The sequence below is a fragment of the Leopardus geoffroyi genome, chromosome E3 (genome assembly GCF_018350155.1).
Source record: "Leopardus geoffroyi isolate Oge1 chromosome E3, O.geoffroyi_Oge1_pat1.0, whole genome shotgun sequence".
Lineage (NCBI taxonomy): Eukaryota > Metazoa > Chordata > Mammalia > Carnivora > Felidae > Leopardus > Leopardus geoffroyi.
Window position 1 is genome coordinate 21,542,764 of NC_059340.1, and position 26,449 is coordinate 21,569,212.

Genomic DNA, 26,449 nt, shown 5'->3' on the forward strand with positions numbered 1-26,449 from the left:
TTCCCCAGTGGCAATGTGTTTTTCCTGCCTGGCAGTTGCACGAGACAATGGATGGAGCCCCTCTTATCCACGACCTACTCGATTCTCCACACTGAGCAAGGTTAAGAAAGTTCCAGCCGCTGATGGCATGTAGCACGATCAAAAAACAAACTCGGTTGTGCTCAGCTCCTGAGACTTTGCGGGTTGGTTGCGAATACAGCACAGCCTGGCCGATCAGACTGATGAAAGCGTACGTACCGTTCATTTCCTCTGCTATTGAGCAAAATGACTTCAGTTAGCCAATATTGGAACTCCCTTTCACAGAGTGAACGAATGATGCCAAGACAGTAGAGACAGAACTCTTGTCTCTTATCTAGCAAGTAGACTTCCCCGTTTTGTCTTTTACCTGTCCATAAAAAGTGTATCTGTGGCAATCTGGAGGTAAAGCTCCAGACAAAACCAATGTGGTAGCGAAGAGGGAAATTATATACTTATGAAAAGAGCAAAAGATTTAAAACATAAGAATGCCATGACCTTACGGAACGTTGCATGAGAAAGGATCTCACTTGGGAAATCAGGAAATACTTGGAGCTGAAACAGCAAAATCTGGCAGATGGAATTAAGCGATACTTGTACGAAAGACGGTACCTCCAATATACTTCTCCAAAAAGAAAAAAAAAAAGAAAAACAAATGAGCTACATGTTCGACTCAAGAAGCCGGAAAGAGAGCAAGAGGGCGATGTCAGGAAGGACATGATCACGACGAATGCCAAGCCTTTGTTCCTATCTGTGTGCTGTTTATCTATTGCTAAGGACTGAGTTGTGCCTTCTCAAAATCCGTATGTTGAAGCCCTAACCCCCAATGTGACAGACAGAGTCTTCAGGAAGTAATTAAGGTTAAAGGGAGATCATGATGGCGGAACCCTAGTCAGAGAGGATTGTGGCCTCGTAAGAAGTTGAGGGGTCATCCCTGTTTCTTCATACACCCTTCCATGTGAGGACAGCCAGCACCTGACCAGTTCACGCTCTCATCCCAGCCCTCCGGGCCCCGGAACTGGGAGAAACCGCATTTCTCGTTGAAGCCACCCTCTGTGGTATTTTGTTATGGTAACCGGAGCTAAGACCTACGTGGTTCATGGTTTGTAAAAAACGCTGCGGTCCCCGTTCCAGTGTGTGTTGGGGTTGGAGAGAGGGTCCCACATCGGCAAGCATCGGTTGGACACCAGCTGGGTGCCCTACCGTCATCTCAGTGGTGATACTGCGTATGCAGAGATATTAACAGGTCCCACAAGTTTAGCGTTCAGTCCACAAGACTGTCCCCACTGCAGAAGCCAGTCTTAAGTCGGGGTTGTTACCTCTGCTTATGACCTACTGGCTAGAAGTCAGAGGCTCCCAAGATCCAAGATCCCCTCTTCAGGCTCCGTTAATTTACCAGAGCAGCCCTCAGAACGCAGAGAAACATTTTACTTCTTAGATTACTAGTTTATTATAAAAGTATACAATTCGGGAACAGCCAGAGAGATGCGTAGGGCAACGTGTAGGGAAAGGGTAAGAAGCTTCCATGCCCTCTCTGGGGGCGCCAATGTCTGGCCCCTCCACGTGGTCTTCATCCCGGAAGGAAGCTCTCCAAAGCCTTCTGGGTTTTTACTGAGGTTGCATGACTTAGTCATGATTGAGCAGCTCCTTGGCCATTGGTGATCAACCCAACCTCCAGCCCCTCTCCCCTCCCAGGAGGTAGGGGTGGGGGACGGTTTACTGAAAGTTCCAGCCCTTTCCTCAGAAGATTGGTTCCCCTGGCAACCAGGCCCCCATCCTTAGGTTACCTAAGGGCTTTCCCAAAGTCACTCATTAACACAACAAAAGAGACTTTTACTGCTCTTACCACAGGAAATTCCAATGGTTTTAGGAGCTCTGTGCTAATCCCAGGGTTGAATACCAAATATATAGATATTTTTTTAATGTTTATTTACTTTTGTGAGAGAGAGAGCGGTCAGGTCAGGGGAGGGGCAGAGAGAGAGGGAGAGAGAGGATCTGAAGCAGGCAGGCCTTGAACCCACGAACCATGAGATCACGACCTGAGCCCAAGTCCAACCCTCAGCCCACTGAGACACCCAGGTGCCCCCAATATATATTTCTTATTATAGATCACAATATCACACTGCTCCACCTGGTCTTTTAACAGAGACCCCTTATAGCAAAACAATCATAAAGGTCAAAAGATACCGGCACATACCAGAATCCCATTCAGTCCCTAATAACTACCCAGTCCATCATCAAATGGTATGAAAAAGTCTCCCAGGATGAGGGCGCTCCCATTTGTAGGTTTCCTTTCCATCTCGTCCGGTTCCCAAAGCAGAAGTGGCCTCAACCGAGAGGCGGCTTCACCCTTTCAGGCATCTGATGTAATTGAACTAAGAGACAACATCATCTCTTGCCCCGAGCTTCTTTCGAGGTGGTAGTGTAATATTGATTTCCCTTATTACACAACCCAGTCGTTCATTCCCTTACCTCAGCGACTCTTTTTCCTTCTCTCTATTTATATCCAAACTTTCCAGGCCGCCCGAGTGGGGCTTCCGCTCAGGTCATGATCTCCTGGTTCACGGTTCGTGGGTTCAAGCCCCGTGTCTGGCTCTGTGCGGACAGCTCAGAGCTTGGAGCCTGCTTCGGATTCTGTGTCTCCCTCTCTCTCTGCCCCTTCCTCGCTTGCACCATCTCTCTCTGTCTCCCTCAAAAACCAACAAACATCAAAAAAAATTTTTTTTCAATGGAGGAAAAAAAAAAGAAAAAGTTGAGAGGATAAAAGAAAAACTAATCGTCCCACCAGCGCCCTCCCCTGGCAAGAATTGCATACGCACACCGGCATCTTTCCCTGTCCCGTCTCTCCCACATCCACCAGAAAAACCGACACGTCGGCACTTTGGGGACACTCCTTTATCCCTCTCGTGTTCTTGTTGAGGGTGAGCACACGCTCACGGGGTCATTTATTTTTATTTTTGCCAGTCCTCTTTTGCTAGGTTGCTATTTCTTACTGAGTCATGAAAACCTCTTAGGTATTGAGGACCCCAGATTTTTTTTTCCCCTGTCCTATACCTTCCAATTACTGGGTCCCCCAGTTTGCCTTTGCCGGTAACTTGCTTTTCCTGGTTTTGATTCTGTACGTGTTTCACTGTTACTCCCAACTATTTCCTTTGTAGTTTTTTGCCTGTGATAGAAAATGATGACCCCCCCAAACTCTGTAAATGTTCATCTACATTTTCTTCTAGTACATTTTTGGTTTTATTTTCTACCTTTACATTTAAAAAAAATTTTTTTTTTCAACGTTTATTTCTTTTGGGGACAGAGAGAGACAGAGCATGAACGGGGGAGGGGCAGAGAGAGAGGGAGACACAGAATCGGAAACGGACTCCAGGCTCTGAGCCATCAGCCCAGAGCCTGACGCGGGGCTCGAACTCACGGACCGCGAGATCGTGACCTGGCTGAAGTCGGACGCTTAACCGACTGCGCCACCCAGGCGCCCCTCTACCTTTACATTTTAAACCATCTGGGATTTATTTTGCTATACACAAGGCTCTGACTTAATTGTTTTTTCTTCATTTTCCTAACACTACTTACTTCCCCAACAGTCTGAGACTCCAGTGTTCTATAATAAACCCACACTGCTGGAATTTTCCCGTCCAGAAATACAGGAAGTGAATCTCCATTCATTCTATCTTCTTTTACATCTCTTATGGCACTTTTGGTAATTTTAGTGACATGAAACCCTGCTCAAATCTTTGGGCAAGTGTGTTGACATCTGATTCTGCTTTGTTCAATTCCATAAAGTCTCTTGCTCTCTTTCTTTCTTTCTTTCTTTTTTAATTTTTTCTTTAACATTTATTTTTGAGAGACAGAGAGAGACGGAGCGTGAGCAGGGGAGGGGCAGAGAGAGAGAGAGAGAGACACAGAATCCGAAGCAGGCTCCGGGCTCTGAGCTGTCAGCGCAGAACCCGATGCGGGGCTCCAACCCACGGACCGTGAGATCATGACCCAAGCCGAAGTCGGACGCTCAACGACTGAGCCACCCAGCTGCCCCGCTCTCTTTGTACTTCATTCGTTCTTTCAGTTGTCCTTTGGAAGGAGCCAGTATGCTCTGGATGAGATATGGAAATCGTAGTGAGGCAGAAAGCAAGATCCCTGTCCTCCTGAAAGCAGAAACGGTTATACAAGCAAGTGTAATCAAGTGAGGCAAGTAGTAAGAAAGAAAAAAAATACAGAATGCTCTAGAGCCCTTTGTTGGATCCCCTTTGCCAGCCTGCAGACAACGAGGGACGCCTTCACAGAGGAAGTAGCATTTCAGTCCATCCTAAAGGGAGAGTTAGATAACACCAGGTGAAGCAAGAGGGTTATTTTTAGCAGGTGCAACATCTCACCCACGTCATTCATTTTAAGTACATTCAGCAAACTAAACGGAAGGTAACTTCCCTAAGAGAAAAGGGTTGCTGCCCAAAATCTCCAACAAACATTATAGTGAAACATAACGAAATAGGAGAAGTAACCCTTGGAAAACAGGAGAAAGATACGTGTGCCTTCCATCATGGTTTCTGTTCATCATTAACCTGGGGTTCCCAGTTAATGCAGTAAGACAAGAAAGAATAATAAAGTACATGAGATCTGGGAAGAAAGAAACAAACTATTATTATTTGCAAGCTATATGTTTGTTGGCAAATACATCCGTGTGTGTGTGTGTGTGTGTGTGTGTGTGTATGAATCTATAACCAAAGAGTTGGGCAAGCTTGCTGAATAAACCGTAGAATACAAAAAGTAAATTCGTTCTTAAAGACAATCAGGATACAACTAGAAAATATTATCTTAAAAGAAGATCCTGTTCAGAACTACAATAAAATCCATGAAGCAAGTCCTTCATAGACAACGTCATACAGCTTTTTGGCAGAGTGTTGTGTTAATTTCCTAGGGCAGCCATAACAAAATACCACAAGCTGTGTGGCTCAAGACAGGAATTCATTCTGTCACAGTTCTGGAGGCCAGGAGTTTGAAACTGCGCTGTCTGTAGGCATCTGTCTTCACAGAGCACTTTCCTCTTCTTAATATTTACTTTTTAAAGTGGACTCTATGCCCAAGAGGGGGCTTGAACTTGTTACCCTGAGATCATGAGTCACATGCTCTACCAACTGAGCCAGTCAGGCGCCCCAATGCTTTTGTCGTCTTCTCTTTAAGAAAAAATTTGTTTACTGTTTATTTATTTTTGAGAGCGCACGGGAGAGAGAGACGGAGCAGGGAGGGGGCAGAGAGAGACAGGGAGACACAGAATCCAAAACAGCCTCCAGGCTCTGAGCTGTCAGCACAGAGCCCGACATGGGGCTCCAATCCACGAACTGTGAGATCATGACCTGAGCCGAAATCAGACACTCAGCCGACTGAGCCACCCAGGCACCCCTGATAACTAAATTCTAAATTTTATGTGGGCATAAGGAAGCAAAGTGATAACCTCTTCTTGGGAAAAGAAAACATGTCATCAAGACAACTAGTCTCCCTTTGAGAAGGGAAAGGGATTTAAATTGAAGGGAAAGATTAAAGTAAATTTCTTAGCCCAGAAAAGTACTTTGTTTATTCAGGTGCTGTCATGTAAATTCTTTCCCTATTCTGATAAGAAAGCTGAATTGACAAGCTCATAAACTAACCAAGGAGCTCAGGCTTGTCGATATTAAACTAAAATGAAGTTCCCGGGTAGGAATATTGCAAATAGAAATAAATGTACCTATATAATCTGATCTCCCTCCCAAGTGGCAGGTGTGGCCCAGTGTATTTTCCTGCCATTCCATGTAAAAAGAAAAGAAATCTCCTGTTGTGAAGTTATTTTTATAGCAGAGTACGTCTTCACCTGTCTGAAACGCAAATATTTCTACGTGCATGAATGCTGAAATGTGCAAAATACATCTTCCATTATCATGAGACGTCATAAAACAGGACTCATGTCGGAGGAGGGAGTGATCTTTCATTGCTATTCATCGGGTGAACGTATTTGCAACTAACTGGCTTTTTAAAGAACCTTTATTTTGAGATAATTTTAGAATCACGGGTGGTTGTCCAGATAGCACAGAGTTCTGTTATGCTCTTTGTCCAGCTTCCCCTAACGCACAGCCCATGTGTCAAAATTGAGAAATTAACCCTGCCACGATACCATCAACTAAACCACACACTTCCTTGGTATTTCACTGGGTTTTCCACGAATACCCTTTTTCTGTTCCAGTATCCGGTTGTGTTGTGTTTCACTGTCACGTCTTCTTAATCTCCTCTGGTCTGTCTGTTGGGATGGGTCATCGAGAGGACGTGACTGTCCGTTGACCAACCGAGCTGGACCCCAGCTGCTGGAGGCCCCTCACCCACCACCTGCCCTGTCCTTGGAATGTTTGTTCTGCGGGTCCTGATCCTGAGGCTGACTCCGCCAGGACCTTGAGGGGAGGGGAGCTCTGCTCTCTGCATCTTTCAATAAAGCTATTGGTCCTTAAAAAAAAAAAGAAAGAAAGAAAGAAAGAAAGAAAGAAAGAAAGAAAGAAAAGGATGCAGCCGTGAAAGAGCAATCCCATCCATCTGAAGGGTACACGCGATTGAACCCCTGGGAGACCTCCCTGTAAGCTTTTAAGATTCTGGTGGGCGGGTGTGCAGACCTACTTACCTTGCAACTACCCAAGACAAGCTTCCTACGTGAGTTTCCTGGCTCATTAAAACCTTTAAACCACCCCCTACCGATCTGGAGCGGTCTGTCTCCTTCTTTGTCACATCTTTCAGGTAGAAGGGGCAGTTTCAGATTCCCCCTCCCTCACCTTGCTCCGGGGGAACTCTGAGTTTGCAAACCAATACTATGATAATTTCTCATTCTCTCCTTGTTTTGTTTTGTTTTTAAGATTTTATTTCATTATTTTTTTAAATACAATTTCTCGTCAAGTTAGCTAACCTACAGTGTGTGCATTGCGCTCTTGGCTTCGGGAGTAGATTCCCATGATTCATCGCTGACATACAACACCCAGTGTTTATCCAAACAAGTGCCCTCCTCAATGCCCATCCACCCATCGCCCATTTTCCTCTCCTCCCCCATCAACCGTCAATTTATTCTCTGTATTTAAGAGTCCCTTATGGTTTGCCTCCCTCTCTGTTTGAAACTATTTTTCCCCTTCCCGTCTTCTGTTAGGATATATCTATTAGGCTATATATATATCCTATATATATATATAGGATGGTCTATAAGACCTAATGGTCTTCTGTTAAGTTTCTCAAGTTCCGCATATGAATGGAAACACATGGTATCTGTCTTTCTCCGACTGACTTATTTTACTTAGCATAATACCCTCCAGGTCCATCCACGTTCTTGCTTTTAAGATTTTATTTTTAACTAATCTCTACACCGCAAGATCAAACGTCCATCACTCTTCTGACGGAGCCAGCCAGGCACCCCACTCTCTCCTTGTCTTTAATGACCTCACACTTTATTTATTTATTTTTTTTAATTATTTTTTTTCAACGTTTATTTATTTTTGGGACAGAGAGAGACAGAGCATGAACGGGGGAGGGGCAGAGAGAGAGGGAGACACAGAATCGGAAACAGGCTCCAGGCTCTGAGCCATCAGCCCAGAGCCTGACGCGGGGCTCGAACTCACGGACCGCGAGATCGTGACCTGGCTGAAGTCGGACGCTTAACCGACTGCGCCACCCAGGCGCCCCAATGACCTCACACTTTAGAAGAGCAGTGAATGTTGGGTAAAACGTCCTTCAGTTTTGAGTTTGTCTGATGTCTTTCTCAGAATTAGATTGAAGTTACCTGTTTGGGGGAAGAAAACCCCAGAGGTGATGCGCCCCTCTCATCACGTCCCGTCAGGGGTATAGGACATCAACATAACTTACTGATGACATTGGCCTTGAAAACAGGATTCAGATGGTGTCCGCCACGTTTCTCTCCTGGCAACTTATTTTCTTTCTCTTTCCATATTCTAGGCTTTAGAAGTGAATGACTAGGTCCAGCCCACACTCAAAAGGAAAGCAATTAAGTTTCACTTCCTGGAGGGAGGAGCATCAAAGATCACGTAAACACACGTTAAAACCAGTATAATAATAAGTATTGGGGGGCAGATTTTTGAGGTTATGGAACTATCTTGTTTCTGTTGAATGCTCCTTCCACTTATCTGAGCAGTCAATCCCTGGATCTCAACAGTGATTACTGTTGGTGGTCTCATGGTGAGCGTCTATTTCTCTAACGTTTTTACCCTTTTTACTTGGAATTTTCATGCCAGGAAGATTTATTCCTTTTCCTCCATTTGTGTATTCCATTGCTTATTTACATCAGAATGGATTCATGGATACTTATTTTGTTCTTTGTTCTAGGTAATCAGCATAATCCTACACCACTGTAATTTATTTTGTTGTTGAAAAATGTTCCAACTTTGGTCATTGGCGGTTCTTTCCTATTGGCTCCCGTGTTCTTTGAACTTGTTCCCATTTTTTGTTTGGCTTTGCTTTGTTTTGTTTAACACAACAGAGAACCCTGTTTATTCAAAAAAAATAAAACAACACGAAGGAAAAGGGCCAAGAATACCCGACATAATCTTGAAGAACACAAATAAAAAATAAGTATTCATACTATCAGATAGCAAAAAAAAGAGGTATTATATAGACGTAATAATTAAAACAATGAGAACAAGATACTATTGGCCCAAGGATGGAGGAAAAAAAAAATCAATGGATGAGAATCGAAAGGCCAGAAACTGACACACATAAGTGTGGAAAATTAGGTTTTAACAAAGCAGGCATTGGGGGGAAAGTGGGTGGTGGGCATTGAGGAGGGCACCTGTTGGGATGAGCACTGGGTGTTGTATGGAAACCAATTTGACAATAAATTTCATATAAAAAAAAAAAGGAGGCATTATAAACCAGCGGGAGAAAAAGAATGGACTATTTAGTAAATTATTGGCAATCCATGGGCAAGAAGAGAAAATCAGACCCCTCACCACTGTACACAAAAAAAAGAATAGGCAGATTAAGGACTTCAGTATGATAAGAACTTTAAAATTTTTGTAAGAAAACATCGGAGATTATTCCTATGACATCCAGGGGGGAAAGAATGTCGTAAACAAAACAGAAAAAGCACACATCATAAAGGAAAAGAAGGATAAATTTGGCCACATTTCAAATTTCTTTTAATTACAAGATGCCATAAAAACAAAGAGAATGTGGGGCGCCTGGGTGGCGCAGTCGGTTAAGCGTCCGACTTCAGCCAGGTCACGATCTCGCGGTCCGTGAGTTCGAGCCCCGCGTCGGGCTCTGGGCTGATGGCTCAGAGCCTGGAGCCTGTTTCCAATTCTGTGTCTCCCTCTCTCTCTGCCCCTCCCCCGTTCATGCTCTGTCTCTCTCTGTCCCCAAAAAAATAAATAAACGTTGAAAAAAAAATTAAAAAAAAACAAACAAAGAGAATGAAACACAAAGTAGCCTGGAAAAATAACTTAAAATTCAGGATACATATATCCTAAAAAATCCTTTAAAAAAAAAAAAAAAAAAAAAGAGGAAAAGAAACTTCCACAAGTAATTTGAATATCACTAGAAAAAGGATGAAAAAGGACATAAAAAGGCAGTTACACAGAAGAAAATCTGAATGGCAAATAATCGTAAAAGATTGTATTCAATCTCGCTCTCAATCAGAACAGTAAAAATTAAAAAACAGATGCTCTTCCATGTCGGGCCCATAAGACTGACAAAAATTAATGTCTTACGCTTCCTAACTTTAAGAAGGATGTGGGGGATGGGGCGCCTGGGTGGCGCAGTCGGTTAAGCGTCCGACTTCAGCCAGGTCACGATCTCGCGGTCTGTGAGTTCAAGCCCCGCGTCGGGCTCTGGGCTGATGGCTCAGAGCCTGGAGCCTGTTTCCAATTCTGTGTCTCCCTCTCTCTCTGCCCCTCCCCCGTTCATGCTCTGTCTCTCTCTGTCCCAAAAATAAATAAACGTTGAAAAAAAAAAAAAAAAAAAAGAAGGATGTGGGGGAGGGGCGCCTGGGCGGCTCAGTCAGTTCTGCTCAAGTCATGATCTCACAGTTTGCGAGTTCAAGCCCCGCATCGGGCTCTGTGCAGACAGCTCGGAGCCTGGAGCCTGCTTGGGACTCGGTGTCTCCCTCCCTGTGCTCCTCCCCTGCTCGTGCTCTGTCTCTCAAAAATAAGTAAATGTTAAAAAATTTTTAATAAAAAAATAGTAAGAAAGAAAGAAAGAAAGAAAGAAACAGAAAGAAAGAAAGAAGGGTGTGAGGGAAAAGGACATACATTGCTGCTAAGACTCAATTGGTACAGCTACATCCGAGGAAAATAGTAATGTCAGATAAAGGTCAATATGTGTTATCCTATGACCAAATATGGTGCATACACTAGAAAATGCTCCTTGACACACACAGAACTTATGTATAATGTCATTTAATGTAGTATTAAGTAAGGGGGGACGACTTAACTTTCCATCACTAAGGGAAGGTATGACTGTGGTTTATTTATACACTGGAATATTACACTGCAATGAAACAGAACCCAGTAAGCCTACGCGTATTAACACGGATACCGCTCAAAAAGCTATTGCTGATTAACAAAAGCCAATCAAAGGATATGTCCCATGTGACACCCATTTATGTAAAATTTTTTTTTTTAATTTTTTTTAATGTTTATTTTTGAGACAGAGAGAGACAGAGCATGAACGGGGGAGGGCCAGAAAGAGAGGGAGACACAGAATGTGAAGCAGGCTCCAGGCTCTGAGCCGTCAGCACAGAGCCCGACACAGGGCTCGAACTCACGGACCATGAGATCATGACCTGAGCTGAAGTCGGATGCTTAACCGACTGAGCCACCCAGGCGCCCCTATATAAAATTTTTTAATGTATCCAAGTGTAATATAACGGTGATAGACACATGTATATTCTTGGAATAACGCACGTTTATTTTAGGGTGTGAATACACACGATGAAGGAGAGAGGAGATGGAACACAAACATAAATTTATGGGGCGCCTGGGTGGCTCAGGCGGTTAAGCATCTGACTCTCAATTTTGGCTCAGGTAATGGTCTCACGGTTCGTGAGTTCAATCCCCGCCTCGGGCTCTCCACTGACCGCCTGGAGCCTGCTTGGGGTTCTTTCTCTCCCTCTCTCTCTGCCCCTCCCCTGCTCGTGCTCGCTCTCTCTCTCTCTCTCTGTCTCAAAATAAACAAACAAACTTAAAAACAAACAAACATAAATTTACATGTAACTGCCATATTTTGCTTTTTAAAAACAGAGGCATTGCAATGGACTGGACTGGTGGGAGTGTCCCCCCAAATTCCCATGCGGAAGTCCCAACTCCAAGAGCTCAGAATATGACTATATTTGGAGATAGGGCCTTTAAAGAAGCGGTTAAGGTGAAATGAAACCCTGTGGCTGGGCCCCATCCAGTGTCTGGTGTTCTTACAAGAAGAGGTGATAAGGACACAAACACCACAGATCCAAAGGCGACCACATCAGGACACGGCGAACAGGCAGCCGTCTGAAAGGAATGAGTTTTCAGAAAAAGACAAGCCAGCCGACATCTCGATCTCAGACTTCTAGCTTCCAGAACTGTGAGAAAATACAATTGTGTTGTTTAAGCCACCCAGCATGTGGTATTTTGTTACTACGGCCCTCAAACCAATACGATGTCAGAGGCAAATGTGGCAAAAATTGAACATTTGTTGCTTCCGAGTATTGGGACCACAGGTATAGGTTATACCATAACACAAATTCTGTGTGTTTGCACTGTTTCCACAACAGTTAAGAAAATAACAAGTCGAGGGGCGCCTGGGTGGCTCAGCGGGTTAAGCACCCGACTTCCACTCAGGTCATGATCTGGCGGTTCGTGGGTTCCAGCCCCGGGTCGGGCTCTGGGCTGACGGCTCAGAGCCCGGAGCCTGCTTTGGATTCTGTGTCTCCCTCTCTCTCTCTGCCCCTCCCCCGCTTGTGTTCTGTGTCTCTCTAAAATAAATAAACATTTAAAAATAAAATAAGATCTTAAAAAAAAAAAAAAAGTTCTAGCCTGGAAACGACCCGCATCACTTCCAGCTGGAAAGATCACAAACCACACCTCATGGTAATTTTCTAGGAAGCCGCCTCGCTGGCACCCAGGATGAGGGTTTAGACCAAAAACTAGTGTCCTAAGAATTGCAAGTTATTCAGCCCAAGGGCCATCAGTAAAAGAATATTAGCCCCTTTCTGTATTAGGGTTCCCTAGAAAACCAAGAGAAGGTCTAGAGGTATATTTAAGTAAAGAAAGAAACAAACACATATATTTAAATATATGAGAAATATGTATTTTCAGGGGGAGAGAGAGATTTATTATAAAATATTGAGTCACTTGATTTCAGAGACTGAGAAATCCCAAGATCTGAAAGTGATTCCAGAAGTGGGAAAACCCAGAGAGCCACTGGTGTCATCCTCGTCCAAAGGCCTAAAAACCAGAAAAGCCTATGTTTTAGTTCAAGTCCAAAGGCAGAAAAATGCCCCATTGCTGGAGGGAGGATCAGCCTTTTTGGTCTATTCAGGCCTTCACCTGATTGGATGAGGCCCACCACATCAAGAAGGACGATCTGCTTTCCTCTGTCTAATGATTCAATTGTCCATCTCATCTGGAAACATCCTCACAGCACACCCAGAATAATGTTTGACCAAGTGTCTGGGCACCTTGTGGCTGAAACATAAAATTGAAGTTGAAACATCAAGTCCATAATCACACCTTCCCCATAAAATAAATTACCTTGCTTTCACTCTCAGCTCCTCTCAACCTCTCCCTCATGTGATCCCTGGTATCAACCTTGGAATTTTAGACTTATTATCACGGCTGAACCTATATTTAACATTATATATCTTATTATACATTTACATGTGTTTTCAGCCTGTATTTATATAATCACACACTCTCAATGCACGCTATGTTAAATTCCTTCCACCGTTCATTCCCATCCTCCTACAATGCCCATACTTGAGGTATTTTGATTTGACACATTGTTTTCTTCTCACCCCCCCCCCAAACAAGGTTTGAACTCCTGACCGGGACCAGAACTGGACAAGACTCCCCATTAAGTGGCGAGTTGTTACATGAAAGACAGGTGTCGGTTGTTTTTTTTCTGGACACAAAGGACTCTCAAACCATGGTTAGATCAAAACAAGCCAACAAAAAACGTTGTTTTCGTGAAAGGATAAAAATGTGCACACATGTAATTCTGTCTGCCCGTAGATAACATGATTAGAAGGTATCTTCTTTTTCTATTATTTTCTTGATTTTATAATTACAAAATAAAATATGAATACTGGGGGCACTTAGGTGGCCCCGTTGGTTAAGTGACTGGCTCTTGATTTCGGCTCAGGTCACGATCCCACGGTTTGTGAGTGTGAGGCCCACATCGGGCTCTGTACTGACAGTATGGAGCCTCCTTGGGATTCTCTCTCTCTCTCTCTCTCTCTCCCTCTCTCTCTTTGTCCCTCCCCCATGCTTGCTCGCTCTCTCCCTCAAAATAAATACATACATAAACTTTAAAAAATCTATGAATACCGGGGCACTTGGGTGGCTCAGTCAGTTGAGCGTCGGACTTCAGCCCAGCTCGTGATCTCACAGTTCGTGAGTTTGAACCCCACGTTGGGCTCTGTGCTGACAGCTCACTTCAGATCCTCTGTCCCCTTGTCTGCCCCTTGCCCTCTTGCTTGCTCTCTCTGTCTTAAAAATAAACATTAAGGGGCGCCTGGGTGGTGCAGTCGGTTAAGCGTCCGACTTCAGCCAGGTCACGATCTCGCGGTCCGTGAGTTCGAGCCCCGCGTCAGGCTCTGGGCTGATGGCTCAGAGCCTGGAGCCTGTTTCCGATTCTGTGTCTCCCTCTCTCTCTGTCCCTCCCCCGTTCATGCTCTGTCTCTCTCTGTCCCAAAAATAAATAAACGTTGAAAAAAAAATAAACATTAAAAAAATATATGTATGAATACCTAGTAGTAAATTTAGCAATAATAATAATATTATTATTAACTCCAAGAGCACAGATGTAATGGGAAGCTCCTCTGTCAACAAATACTCAATTCAGAGTCAAAGGCACCCAGCCTGCCACTGACAGATAACATAATCGTGGTTGCCCTGGTCTTTGTGCCACTGCTCAGTCCACACTTGCATTTGCCACGCTTGTGCTTGGTGTTTAGGCAGTTTACAAATGTTATGGACGCATCCTTTCTGATGAGTAAAAAAGCAGCAAGGATGTTGGAAAAAAAGGTGCCGAGAAAGGGCACACGGTTAGAAAGGAAAACGAGAGACGTTTCTGGAAATGAGACTCAAGAGGATGGAGAGGACAGACGTGCGCCGCACGAATCATGTGTGAGTGTGAATGATTTTGAAGTCACAACGAATCGCGCCTGTGGAGTCACCTGAATTCGTCGAGAAGGGACAAAAACTGACCGCGTGACGGAAAGAAGTCGGACATCCATCCGCCTAGTGTTAATTGTGGGCAAGACTTGATATGGGGAATTTAAGGACTAAGTGGGTTTTCAAGGGCTGCTGCCTATGCTGGGGTCTCACAGGCTCTCCCCACCAGGGACGGAGGCTTATCTGAATCCGCACATGCCGTCAGTGTGAGCGGCAAACGACCACACGCGGGCTTCAAACCGCTAAAGAATAACGTATGTCACTAGCAAAGATTATGCAGGAAGAGACACATACCTGCCTTAACAGATCTCCGAGAAGACAAAATTTATCTATTTGGGGAAAATAAATCTGCGAGAAAATATATATGGAAGACGGAGAAGAACATGCCTGCTTTTCAAGCTTCAAAGAAATTGATTCATATTCTTGTTAGGCGGAATTGCAATGGGGAACCTCAGGTTTATATCTGTCTTAGTTACTTGGGACTTGAAAACATATGGATTTACAAATATCTTTCAGAACCTAATCTATCCCAGAGTATAGACCTGCCCTAAGTAACAATTGTTAAAGGTTTGCTAGGCACTGATCTCTTTTTTTTTTCTGTTATAAATAAAAATTGGGCTATACGATAAACACTATTATTTACTACATTCATTTTGTCACAAAGACTTAGGAGACTTTTCTTATTAGTACCCCATTTCTTTTAATGACCACAGATTGTTAAGTAGAAACTCATCTAGCATAAGATATTAAACGAGTCTACTGATGGACATTTAGGTTATTCCAATTTGGGAATATATATATTGCATATATAAATATTGCATATGTACGTGTAAATACAAATATGTATCTATTGGCTGTAGAATTGCTGTGTCAGGGGCGCCTGGGTGGTGCAGTCGGTTGAGCGTCCGACTTCAGCCAGGTCACGATCTCGCGGTCCGTGAGTTCGAGCCCCGCGTCGGGCTCTGGGCTGATGGCTAAGAGCCTGGAGCCTGTTTCCGATTCTGTGTCTCCCTCTCTCTCTCTGCCCCTCCCCCGTTCATGCTCTGTCTCTCTCTGTCCCAAAAATAAATAAACATTGAAAAAAAAAAAAAAAAGAATTGCTGTGTCGATGGGTGTATGCATTCCATAATTTGAGGAGCCAGAATTCTGAAGCAATGTATATTTTTACCTGCGTTAATTTTTAATTTTTAATTTTTTTAATGTTTATTTATTTTTGAGACAGAGAGAGACACAGCACGAGCAGGGGAAAGGCAGAGAGAGAGGGAGACACAGAATCGGAAGCAGGCTCCAGGCTCCGAGCTGTCAGCACATGGCCCGACGTGGGGCTCGAACTCATGAACTGCGAGATCATGACCAAAGCCAAAGTTGGATGCTTAACCGACTGAGCCACCCAGGCACCCCAATTTTTAATTTTTTCAAAAATGTGCATTAAGTTTTCGTAACATTGACAAGATTCATACATGGAACCCCCACATATTTTAATAAGATTCACCCCTTGTTAACACGTTACCACATTTATCCTTGTCTCTTTTCTCGTGCTTCCCGATTTCGGAGAAGTTTGCATATATAATAACCCATTTATCCTTTAATATTTCATTGTGTATTTTCTAAAAACAAGAATATTCCTTTATTGATGTACCCACCGTACACGCATCGAGCTCAGGGATTTTAACATTGATATAACACTTCTGTCTACTGCACGGTTTATATTCCAGTTTGGTCATTTGTCCCAATAATGGCTTTTATAGCTCCCCCCTTTTTTCCCCCACCAGTACAGGATCCAGTCCAGAATCATGTTTTGCATGTAATTGTTATGGCTCTTTAGTGTCCTTGAATCTGGAAACAGTCCTTAGCCTTTCATTGTTTTTCATGACTTTGACATTTTTGTGGAACGTGGCAGGTTGGTTATTTTATGTAACGTCCATCCATTTGGGTTGGTCTGATGTTCCTTCGTGATTAAATTCATGTTTTACATCCCTGGCTAGAGTACTGTAAAAGTGATGTTGTGTTACATCTAAAGGCACATGAAAGCCATTTGCCCACTCATTGGTAATTTTAATTTTTCTCATCCGATGAAAGTGTTGTCTAGTGAAGGGCTTTAGAAAAAGTCCCCCCCAAATGTTGCCATTTTGAGCTGAAGGCGATCAAGACCCAACGGACTCAAGAAAAGCTTTTACCTGTCCCTAAAATTACGGAAAGGAATTCAGACAGGAGGCCTGGCCCAGAAAGACAGCTGTTATCAAGCGATAACTTTTTTTATCTGAATGACCTATCTGTATGGCAGGACAAACATCTAATTACCAAATATCTGCTCTTCTCGTTGTGCAATGAATCACCCTATTCCCCTTAGAAGCCCCAGACCCCATGCCATTCCTTAGCTCAAAATGGCCTAACAGCCTCAATTGCCTGGCTTGTTCCTGGTTCTCATATTCTTACATGGCCCCAGTGTATTCGGAATTCAATTTGTTTTTCTCCTGTTAATGTGTCCTATGTTTTTTTATTTTTATTTTTTTAATTTTTGAGAGAGAGAGAGAGAGGAACAGAGAGAGAGGGAGACACAGAATCTGAAGCAGGCTCCAGGCTCTGAGCTGTCAGCACAGAGCCTGACGACGTGGGGCTTGAACTCACAAACTGTGAGATCATGACCTGAGCTGAAGTCGGACACTTAACTGAGTGAGCCACCCAGGCGCCCCTCTAAGCTACATTTAATCTCAAGGGAAATTTTATTCTTTTCCAAAATGTTTCTTCTTTATTTATCTTTATCTCTGCCCATCATCATGTTATCCTCTCCCTTTATATCTCAATCTGTCAACTGATCATATAATTTTCCATTTCTTGTTTCATAAAGCAAACAATTTCCTGCATTTTATTGAGAATACAAACACGCTAGATTCTTTATAAAGGGTGCCTCTGTTTCCTCTATTAGTGCTCTTTCAAAGTCTCTTCAGATAAATGTCTATCTTCATGCTGTATAATCTTAAAAAAATAAGATTCAATTACATGTCTGAGATAAAGAGTTGATCCTTAGACAACATAGGGATTAGGGGGGACACCAACCCTCTATGGAGTCAAAAATCCACATACAACTTTTGACTCTCCAAAAACTTAACTACTAACAGCCTACTATTGACCGCAAGGCTTACCGATAACAAACGGTTGATTTGTTTGTTGGTTTGTTTGATAACAAACAGTTGATAATGCACGAAACATCCGTATGTTTTGTAGGTTGTATGTAGCCTATATTGTATTCTTAAAATAACACATAACTTTCTTAATTCTTTTGGTATTTCGAGGCTACACAGTTTTTCTGCAAGTATTTGAAAAAAAATTTTTTTAACGTTTATTGATTTTTGAGACAGAGAGAGACAGAGCGTGAACCGGGGAGGGTCAGAGAGAGAGGGAGACACAGAATCGGAAACAGGCTCCAGGCTCTGAGCGGTCAGCACAGAGCCCGACGCGGGGCTCAAACTCACGGACCGCAAGATCGTGACCTGAGCTGAAGTCGGACGCTTCACCGACTGAGCCACCCAGGCGCCCCAGCCAAACTCCCTGGTTTAAAAAGCTTTAAAATTCTTGAGAATCTGATGATCTCAGAAGGGGTATTGCGATATCACTACCTCATTGGTTTTCTACACTAGTTAGAATTTGTTCCCGAATGGGCTCTTTCTGCGTTCACGACTAGAAATCTACAACCGTCGCCGTGGCCACTGCACAGCTTAGTTCCTGTTCAGTGCAGACTTCAGGTCACAGCGGATGCTGTGTCAGGTTACTAGAAGACTCTAAGTACTCTAGTAACCTTTTCCCGTACTGAGGGAGACTTGGATTCCTTCACTCTGGTTGGAAGAAAAGTCCAAGCTCGTGAGGTTTCTTGCCATAGTTTTCCACTACTGGTTTCCCCATCATACCTGTAGACTTTCAGGTTTTAACACGTGGAAATGCTTCCTGTCTTCTGGAAGATTGTTGCATAATCTTCCCCGTTTCTAGGGCTCTTGTAGTTCTTCATCGCCTCATGAGTTTTTACATCCATGCGAGCGTGGGGAAGGACCAATCGAGACGCAGCTTTCTATCTTCGCAACTCAGAATTAAGGAGGTTGTAATTATGTCACTGCTGCAGAAAACTCTTCAAGGGTTTCCAACTGTATCTCGCGTAAGGTACAAAAAGGCTCTCAGAAGAGCGTGGGAGCTCTTTGCAATTTGGCACCAACTTACCCGTTCAAGTTCGTTGTTATTCACGTCCTGCTGTGTATCTCAAACTCTCACCGTGCTAGACGATTCGTCTCTTTCTCTAACCTGCCTGGCGATTGCAGACCTTTCTGCCTCTGCTTAGGCACCGTCCCCTCTGCCTCAAAAGCCTCGTGTCGTAACTCGGTGGAAAATCCCCACTTCTCTTTCCACGTGGCACAGAAATAGCGTCTCCTTTTTTGTACTATTCCCAGATGCCCAGAGCAAAATTAGCCACACCATTCTCTGTGGTCCCATTGCCACAGTGTGAGTGTTGCGTTCTCTCAAAATACACCCCCCTGGTGTGATGCTAGTAGGAAATGGGGCCCTTGGGAGGTGATCAGGTCACGAGAACTGAGCCCTCATAAATGAGATTAGTGCTTTTATAAGAGAGGCCCAAGAAGGGTCCTTAGCTTTTGTCCCAGGGAAATTATCTTCTAATAGATCACTGAAAATTTCCTCCCTTTTATTACCTCCGTTCTCTGCCTCTAGAACCCCAATAAAAGAAATGGCAGACATCCACGCTGCTTCATATTTTTTCTCGTACATTGCATTATTTTGCCTTTGGCTCAGGTCTGCAAGATTCCATTGGCTTTATCGCCAGACCACCGACAGGGCTGTTAACCATTGACCGTTCCCTTATTCGGTCTGCCCACTGAATTGTTTTTAGTGCCAAACGTATTTTTAATTGCCAGGTGCTCATCTTTTTTTTCTTTTGTTCTCTGATCGCATCTTTTTTGTAGCAAGCGGTCTGTTCTTATTTATGTAGGCATCATCTTCCAATCTCGCTGGAGCCATTCATCAATTTTTTTGATTGTTCTGTCCCCTGAATGATCTCGGTTTTCTAAAAAGCACAGTTATTTTCCTTGTTAATCTTATTATTTCTCATGTAGGAAATTTCTTTTCCTCGTGTGTTTGTTGATCCTCGGTCGTTAGTTCATGTTTATGAATAAAGATCTAGGCTGTTAGGTAATGAGAGTTTCATTTGTTTTTGTGTAGATCTGTTTGCTAAGAAGCTTCTCTCTGGATGATTCTGTCCTAGTGGGTAAGTGAGATAACTGGAAAACTACGTTCAAGAATTTTACATTAGAGGTCAGCAGGTTATGGGTGGCAAGTCCGAAAAGGGAGGGCTTTACTTTGGTGGTGGGGTATTTGATGTATTCCTTCTTTTTTTTTTTTAATTTTTAATTTTTATTTTTATTTATTTATTTATTTTTTAATTTTTTTTCAACGTTTTTATTTATTTTTGGGACAGAGAGAGACAGAGCATGAACGGGGGAGGGGCAGAGAGAGAGGGAGACACAGAATCGGAAACAGGCTCCAGGCTCTGAGCCATCAGCCCAGAGCCTGACGTGGGGCTCGAACTCACAGACCACGAGATCGTGACCTGGCTGAAGTTGGACGCTTAACCGACTGCGCCACCCAGGCGCCCCTCCTTCTTTTTTTTTTTTAATTTTTAAAATATTTTATTTATTTTTGAGAGAGAGAGACAGACAGAGTGTGAGCTGGGGAGGGGCAGAGAGAGAGGGAGACACAGAATCCGAAGCGGGCTCCAGGCTCCGAGCTGTCAGCACAGAGCCCGAGGTGGGGCTTGAACTCGTGAACTGTGAGATCGTGACGTGAGCCGAAGTTGGATGCTTAACTGACTGAGCCACCCAGGAGCCCCTGGTGTATTCCTTCTGAAGAAAAGCTGCCTTGTTTTTCTTTTTGTATTAATGTTCCTGTTATGTGTTCCAGAATTTCCTCAAACTCTGCTTTGGTTCCCATTCAGATACTCTGCTTCCTTCCCAGATCCAGTAAATCAAATATATTCAACATGTGTTTATTGAATAGTAGGACAAGGTAGCATTGGACAGTGTGATAAGCCACTTCTGCAAAACGGCTACAAATCCTATTGCTGTATCCAGGCCCCTTTGCAATGTGACTTTGGAGCTCCTCCTACTGGAAGCAGGTGGGATGGATTTCTCCATTCCCTTGAGCCTGGGCCTGGCCATGTGGGTTGCTTTGTTCAGCAGGATTATCGAAAAGTGACCTGGAAGAGAGACGGGAAAATTACTTGCACATTGGGGCTTGCTTTCTTGCTTCTCTTATAAGAAGGTAGATTAAAGACCAGAGAGTTCAAAATACATTTTTTTGCATAAGAATTCTGAGGTCTCAACATAGCCCTGTGAGGAAGCCCAAACAGGTAACAGAGGCATGTGCTCTATTTGCCTCTGTTGCCCTGATCAATAAGGTACTAAGTGTGTGAGAAAGATTTTCTAGGTTATCGCTAGCAGCCCATCCACAGTGCACTGTGGAAGCTTGAAAGGGCGCAGAGGAGATGAGTTGAGCTTGCACAGATAAGAACTGCCTAGCTCATCCAAATCATGAGCTAAATAAAAACTTACCATGTTTGGGGACAGTTTGTTACACAGCAAAAGCTAACTGATACAAGCACCACATTGTCTTCATGTTCCAGGAACCATAGCCACTATGATACACAAAACAGGTAAAGGCTTTGCCTTGAAATGATGATCAACAAAGACAGAAGTGAGTAAGACAATTTCAGAGAAAAATACACGCTGTGAAGAAAAGGAAGCAGGGGGGCGCCTGGGTGGCGCAGTCGGTTAAGCGTCCGACTTCAGCCAGGTCACGATCTCGCGGTCCGTGAGTTCGAGCCCCGCGTCGGGCTCTGGGCTGATGGCTCAGAGCCTGGAGCCTGTTTCCGATTCTGTGTCTCCCTCTCTCTCTGCCCCTCCCCCATTCATGCTCTGTCTCTCTCTGTCCCAAAAATAAATAAACGTTGAAAAAAAAAAAAAATTTAAAAAGAAAAGGAAGCAGGGCGATCCGACAGAGTGGTTTGGGTTGGGATCTAATGTACATATTGTTGTCAGAGAATGCTTTGAGGAGGTGCTTTGAGTTAACATCTGAACGGCATGGAAAAGCCAACCGCGTGAAGGTTCAGACGCAGATGGTTCCAGACAGAGGACACAAGTGCAAAGTCATGGAGGTGGGAGCATACTTCACATCTTGCAGGGACATAAAGGAGGTCAATGAGACGGGAGCACAGCAAGCAAAGAAGGCAGTGAGTGCAAGAATGTAAAGTCAGGGAAACGGATGATGTGAACTTGGACTATAATTAATTTATTAATTACCTTGGTGCTTGTAACATATCTCATCCCTGTTCCTTATATTTGTGGACTTGGAGCTTTTAAAAGACTCCTATGGGAAGGATCCCTCTTCCCTCCAGCGTTATGGGTTACAGCTTTCCATGATCTGTTTCCGTCATCAATCAGATCCATCTGCCTTCTGTCTTCTTGGATTTCTTCAAAATGTCCTTCCCCCGCAGCTGCCTGCCTTGCTGGTTTCCTAGCGTTCCTGTGAATTCATTCTTTTTCAAATACAGGGGGGGGGTTTGTTTGGTTATTGTGTTTGTTCTTACATTTTTAAAAATGTTTATTTATTTTTGAGAGCGAGAGACACAGACAGAGACAGAGAGCGGAGGGGTGGAGGCAGAGACAGAAGGGGACACAGAATCCGAAGCAGGCTCTGGGCTCTGAGCCGTCAGCCCAGAGCCCGACGCGGGGCTCGAACTCACGGACCGCGAGATCATGACCTGAGCCGAAGTCAGGCGCTCAACCGACCGAGCCACCCAGGCGCCCCTGTTTGTACATCTTTTTAATCAGAGTACAGTTGACACACGGTATGATATTAAGTTCAGGTGTGCAGCGTAGTGATTTGACAAGTCAAGGGGACCCTGTGCTCACCCCCAGGGCAGCTCGGTCTGCCCCCATAGGGTGCTGTCCCAGTACCACCGACCACATTCCCTGTGCTGTAACTCCCAGCCCCGTGACCTACTCATTCCGTCCCTGGAAGCCTGTATCTCCCACTCCCCTTTGCTCACTTTGCCCGTCTCCCACCCCTTCCCCTCTGGCAACCATCGGTTTGTTCTCTGCATTTCTAGAAGGTATTATGCTAAGTGAAATAAGTCAGACAGAGAAAGACAAATACCATACGATTTCACTTACATGTGGAGTCAGAAAGACAAAACAAGGGAGTCAACAAACAATAAGCAGAGTCAGACCTGGAAATATAGAGAACGAACCGATGTTTTTACATTTTTGAGGATCTTGGTGTAAGTCTGTCCTCCGTCCACCATCTAATTGAAATTCTCTTATCTCATTTTAAAATTTGTAGCTCTAAGCTCCCCCTAATCTATTATCTTCCTTTCATCGTCCTCTCTTTTTCTCCTTGTTTTTTTTTTTTCTCCTTTTTTACAGCCTGTCTTTATAGTGACTGGTGAGAGGTGAGGCCTCCATAGGATATTTATTCACTGTCCAACAAATATGTATCGAGTACCTTCTATCTGCAAACAAAATGGAGGCCCTTCTCCCCTACCAGTGACCCTCGTAGCCTCCCTGCCTTAAGTCCAGCTGAGCTGAGTGTGGCTCATCAAAAAGCCTTGTGCTAGAGGAGGACAAACAAAGGTTGATTCTTCCCAGTTCCTTAAATTTCACTGGATAGTCAAGGTGTTTCATTTCCTGGGGAGGTCTTGCCCTTGATATGTCAGAATTCATATGCCAAAAAATGTATTTTAAATCCCTGGTCTTCTATCTTCTATCTATCTATCTATCTTCTATCTATCTTTCTATTTCTCTCTCTATCATCTATCTATCTCCTATCTGTCTTTCTATCTTTCTATCTATCTATCTATCCTCTATCTATCTACCTACCTACATACCTATGTACCCATCCACTTATCATCTATCTACCTATCTCCGTTGAGTTTTGGGTGCCATGAGTCAATAAGGGATGGCTCATAAGATATCATACTTGGGAGGGATGAACCATATTATGCCATTGAAAACACAAGACGCTTCACCTTTGCAGACCAAGAGCTTGGCCTTGCTAGACATTTGCAAAGTGCTCAGGTATGGGACCCTTCACCCATCTCCTTAAAGCAGATAAATATAGACATGTGTTTATATACAATGTCATATAGACATTAGAGCATTGAAAGTTGATATTAGCAAACTGAAGAGCCCAGTCCTCATAGTATTTTCTTCCACAAATCTATTGGATCCCAACGGAACCCAAAATCGTTTGCCTGTCCTGCTATTGCCTTCTGGGAACACTGCTACACCACCCAGAATTGGGGGGCCAGGGCACCTTGAATAAAAAGAAAAGAAGACCCACTTTCTCTTCTCTACCCCAGGACCACTCTATGTGCCAGTCCCTTAGCCTGGGACCCACTCTCCCTGCTTTTCCAAATCTCTCACTTCTCCTGATTCCTATTTTTCCCTGTGGTCTCCACTTATTAGCTCCTTGCTCAGAGAGGTCTTTGCTTTTCCACCCTTTTCCTCCCCGAGTGTAGTGGATGCCGTTGGTACCCTGTCCAGGTCCCCGTCACTGGTGGCATACCCATTCCTTTGTTTCTGAGAGTATTTGTTGCTGAAATGGAGTTGCCTCGTCGGGGAGGCTACTCCCAGCCACAGGGGATAGTCAGTGGCCGATGGCCTTCTGGGGTACAAAAGGCTGGGTGTCTGGCCTTCCAAGGTGGACCACAGCTCCCCAGGGTATCAGCTGAAGTCAGACCACACCTCTGCAGAATTTTCTTTTATTTTCGCCTGCTTCTTGAACACCCTCTCTCCAGGGAGCACTCCTCCAATGAATCATTTTCACCAGAATCACCCTCTCAGGGTCCCCTTCTAGGAAACCTGAACAAGCTAAGAAAGCTTTACTTAAGAGGTTTATCTGTATATTTACATAACTGAGAATAACTTTCCCCTCTGATCCCTGAACCTTTAACTGTGCTGGAGATTCATACGGTCACACGCGGACGTGAATGGTGCCCCCGGAACTGGCCCCACGGTAGCCCACCACCTGGGGCCCCCCAAAGAGCCTGTCTTCCACGAAGCAGAAGCAGAAGAAGAAAAAGAGACACTGCCCACAAGCAGTTCACCCTGGAGGCTGTGGTGGCATTCCTAAAGCGAAGCCGTTCGTCTGATCTGATACAAAGGGTTATTTTTTTAAAGCCTTCAGTAAAATCATTAAATCTGAAATCCAATATGAATACTACTTTGCATTAATCTCTAAGAACCAACAAGTCAATCCCAGATCTGTTCCCTCCCTGAAGTGAAACGAATTTGGTTAAGGATGAGGTTTTGGGGGGTTTATTTACCAAAACGTTCGAAGTTCAAAACCATGATTAAATATCTCCTCCCCAGTGTAACCCCTTGGGAGCCACGGAAACAGCACAAACTAATAAAACATGATGAATTCGTGTTTGAAGAGCCTAGAGAGACATTGACTAATGGCATGAGACCCACATGATGGTTTAGAAATTAGTTCATATGCAAATATTTCTGAACACCAGTCTCTTGTCATTTACATATTCAATAGTTAAATTCAGACTATTTGATAGTGACTCAGAGATGTAACAAGTTGTGATGTCTTGTTGGGGCATGAACTCAACTCACGCGTTGAGGCTGGAAAGGCGCTGGAAAGACGTGGGGAGACGTTGAGTGGGTGAGGCGGGGTGACCGGTCAACACCTACTGGGCGCATGTGCGGTAATTCACACGAGGGGACTTAAATCTCTCCAGCTGTGAAGGACGCTGATGAAAGTGCAGAGGTGGAGAAAAGAAACAGCAGGTATGCACTCGAGGGTCCTCGAGACCCGAGCTCTAGCAGCCGTCAAGTGATTACTATAGTCCATCCTTCTCAACCACCACAATGGCAGCCTAAGAGACCAGTTTTGCAAACACACAGGGAAACAGAGGCACTGGCACGCCATCTCGAGGAAGAAGAGGGAGCTTGGATGTCTGCTCCCACCTGCAGTTCAAGAAGCCATCTGTGATTTTCCCCGGCAGGCTCATTCCATCCATCCTTTCTTCACCGCGTAGGTTTGCTTTGTCCTTGTGCATCTTTTCTTTCTCTATGTATGGTGCCATGGTCATGTTGGTTGCTGAAGTGTCAAACCTTGGCCTTGGCCCCTACGCCTTTATCCTTCTCCTGTCCCCCTTTGCCATCGCTATCCTCAGGGCCACCCTGGTTACGTAATCTTCTGGCTGTGATTCCTTGACCTTCGCATGGGATGTGACCATCACCTCCACGTCAACTGAGTTACTCATGAGCCTGGCCACACCTTGGCCTTGAGTCTCTCCTCCTCCGAGAGCATCATTATGGAAACCCCGTGGGAAAATCCGCTACCTCGGCTCTGCTACCCATATCTGCTCCTACACCAGCTTGTGCTGACTTTTTTCTTATCACGTGAAGCATGTGAGATGAACTGTTTTGACTCTTTTCTCTTGTTTCAAAGAAAGCATACCAAGATCTGTGTGTTTCCTCCCAGAAAGGAGAGAGATATGCAACAAGGAAAGGGAAAATGTGTCTGCGAATCTGTAGCTTAAAGCCCCATGTGTTTAAAAATCCTTCTTGTTCGCCTTTTTTTCCCTATAAAATGTATAGCAAATCTTATCCTTCAGTATTCTACATAAGACCAAAGAGGCCTGTGTTTGGATAGCACCTACGAAAAAGGGTGCGGGGACGCTCGCTCCTTGCTGCCCCAGCTCAGATGCCAGCTGGGACGGTCACTCTGAAACCCGCTCTATCATCAAAAGAACCATAGCAGCTCTGGGGCTGAGGGCTGTCCTGACTGCAGCCAGAAGGTAGAAATAGTTTAGGTTATAAGACCTGAATAGTCCTTGGCATTCGGATTTGATAAACAGTGACGCGATTGATAAACACTAACCAGTTTTAATAAAACCGCAACTTTTATTTCGTTCCCATCAAATGGAATGGAAGCATGGTATTGACCAGTGGGAAGATGTAAGCTTAATGTTGTCTTACCTA